General features: G+C 42.2%; 1 pseudogene; it reads right to left on the reverse strand.

Moving 5' to 3' along the window:
* The window catches only part of LOC147471961 (uncharacterized), a 5,583-nt pseudogene that overhangs the window by 921 nt on the left and 2,162 nt on the right, over positions 1 to 2,500 (reverse strand).

The raw sequence follows: 2,500 nt of genomic DNA on the forward strand, positions 1-2,500 counted from the left end.
TCCTCCCTCCTCCTCCTCCTCCTCCTCCCCCTCCTCCTCCTCCTCCTCCACCGCCTCCTCCACCGCCTCCTCCTCCTCCTCCTCCTCCTCCTCCTCCTCCTCCTCCTCCTCCTCCTCCTCCTCCTCCTCCTCCTCCTCTTCCTCCTCCACCGCCTCCTCCGCCTCCGCCTCCGCCTCCTCTTCCTCCTCCTCCTCCACCGCCTCCTCCGCCCCCTCTTCCTCTTCCTCCTTCTCTTCCCCCTCGATATTTTCTTAGTCATCGTCTTTCTTCTTCTCTCACTCTCCCTTGTTTTTAATGTATCCTGTCATCTCATAAGCTTGATGAATGAGATGCAGCATCTCTCATCGGGTTTAATATTCACTTCAAAGCAACTTCTGTGCGCGTGGGCAAGAGAGAGAGAGAGAGAGAGAGAGAGAGAGAGAGAGAGAGAGAGAGAGAGAGAGAGAGAGAGAGAGAGAGAGAGAGAGAGAGAGAGAGAGAGAGAGAGAAACAGAGAGAGAGAGAGAGAGAGAGGAGAGAGAGAGAGAGGAGAGAGAAGAGAGAGAGAGAGAGAGAGAGAGAGAGAGAGAGAGAAACAGAGAGAGAGAGAGAGAGAGAGAGAGAGAGAGAGAGAGAGAGAGAGAGAGAGAGAGAGAGAGAGAGAGAGAGAGAGAGAGAGCTAACCATCTTCCACATCCTGTTCCCATTCAATAAAAGAGGACATACTGATATCACGAGGTGAATTTGTTGCATGTTGTAATCAATCAGGTGTGGATAGGATGACTATTAACTATGATTATGTTGATAATAATATTAGAGATGATGATGGTAGTAGTAATAGTAATAGTAACAATACCAATAATGATAGTAATAATAATGATAAGAAGAATTGAATAATGATAATAATAAGAATACATATGATAACAATGATAAGAATAACAACCACAAAAACAAGCTGGCATTGCATTATCTTATATCATATTTTCCATACATATTCGTGATATAGTGGTCAGCACATCCGCCTGTATATTGGAATACTCGGGTTCAACTCCCTATGGACAAAAAAAAAAATCATTCCTTTTTCTTTATTGTGGCTGTTATTTCCTCTCATTTCACGATGCCTGAGAGTGTTCTTATATAAGAATGATAACGGCTGATGATGAAGAACAAGATCAAGAATAATGATAGTTTTAATCGAACTCTACATTCTGAACCACTCCCCTCATGCATATCGTCTAAAATCGTTTTGCGATCATCCATGTCCATGAAATCATCATTACATGACCGAATGGACGTTCTACGAAGGCATGAATACCGCACATTTCATGAAATACGTTCACACTTAAAGACGACCTGCACAAGCCAGACTGGGCGGGTAGGGGTGGTAGGAGGCCGGGGGGGGGGGGGGGGGGGGAAGTCGTTCCTCCCAGGGTTAGTATCACCGTTGCTTAATCACGGTGAAGGGATTGGTGTTTGATTCCAGTAAGTATAAGCGACTTCATGGATAAATGAAGAAGTTTTCGAGAGAGAAAAGATATAGAATGAAGCCAGTGCATGAATGAATGGCGAAGTTCAAAATGGATAGAAATGAAGGGAAAGATGAATGATGAAGAGACGATGAAGGAAATGAGTTGAAAATGGAGAGAGTCAAACGAATGAATTAATAATATGAAAATGAGTTAAAACATGAGAAGTTACAGTGCTTCGAGCAGACTCTCTGAAGCCTCGAAACTCCAATTCATTTTGCTGCGAATACTTAATGGTTACGATCGGTATATTCTCGAACGCAACTGGTATTCTCTTGATCAAGCTAATGGTAGAAATTCGTCATGTGGTTGTTCTTGTTATTTTTCGGTTTATTGTTGTTATTCATTTTACTTACTTTATGTGTTTAGTTTTCTTGTTTGTTTCTTTTTCATTGTATTCAAAATTAGCTTTGTGTTTATAATTTTCTGGTTTCGTTTCCCGCAGATGTTTTGTAAATAAAAATGTAAACTTCGAGCTGATAGAAAAATGTTAACCATACAGTTCTCTTAAACAACAACATGAAATTGACCGAATAGAATTCCTTTCATATTATTTTTCTCTTTTCTCCTTTTGTTTTAAGAGAGAGAGAGAGAGAGAGAGAGAGAGAGAGAGAGAGAGAGAGAGAGAGAGAGAGAGAGAGAGAGAGAGAGAAGCTTCATCAAGAGAAGGCGCTCGAAAGAGAGAGAGAGAGAGAGAGAGAGAGAGAGAGAAAGAGAAGGCGATCGAAAGAGAGAGAAAGAGAGAACGGCGAAGAACTTCCAAATCAACACACACGCTCACTACCTCAATCAGACCATCAAATATTCGAGACACCAAGTGATCGGCGGAGAAAGACGGAAACAAAAGAAATCACAAGTGAATAACAGGATCAAAAGACTAATAAAGTCCCTCGGCAACGTTATAAAAGGACAATAGGAATGCTTTGAACTCTCGACTCAATAGACGGCCAATACAGCACCCGACTTCCCGCCATTTTTGAGAGTCAGAGAGAAA

This window comes from Penaeus japonicus, unplaced genomic scaffold (assembly GCF_977035675.1).
Source record: "Penaeus japonicus unplaced genomic scaffold, GWHDUDI00000001_assembly GWHDUDI00000004, whole genome shotgun sequence".
Lineage (NCBI taxonomy): Eukaryota > Metazoa > Arthropoda > Malacostraca > Decapoda > Penaeidae > Penaeus > Penaeus japonicus.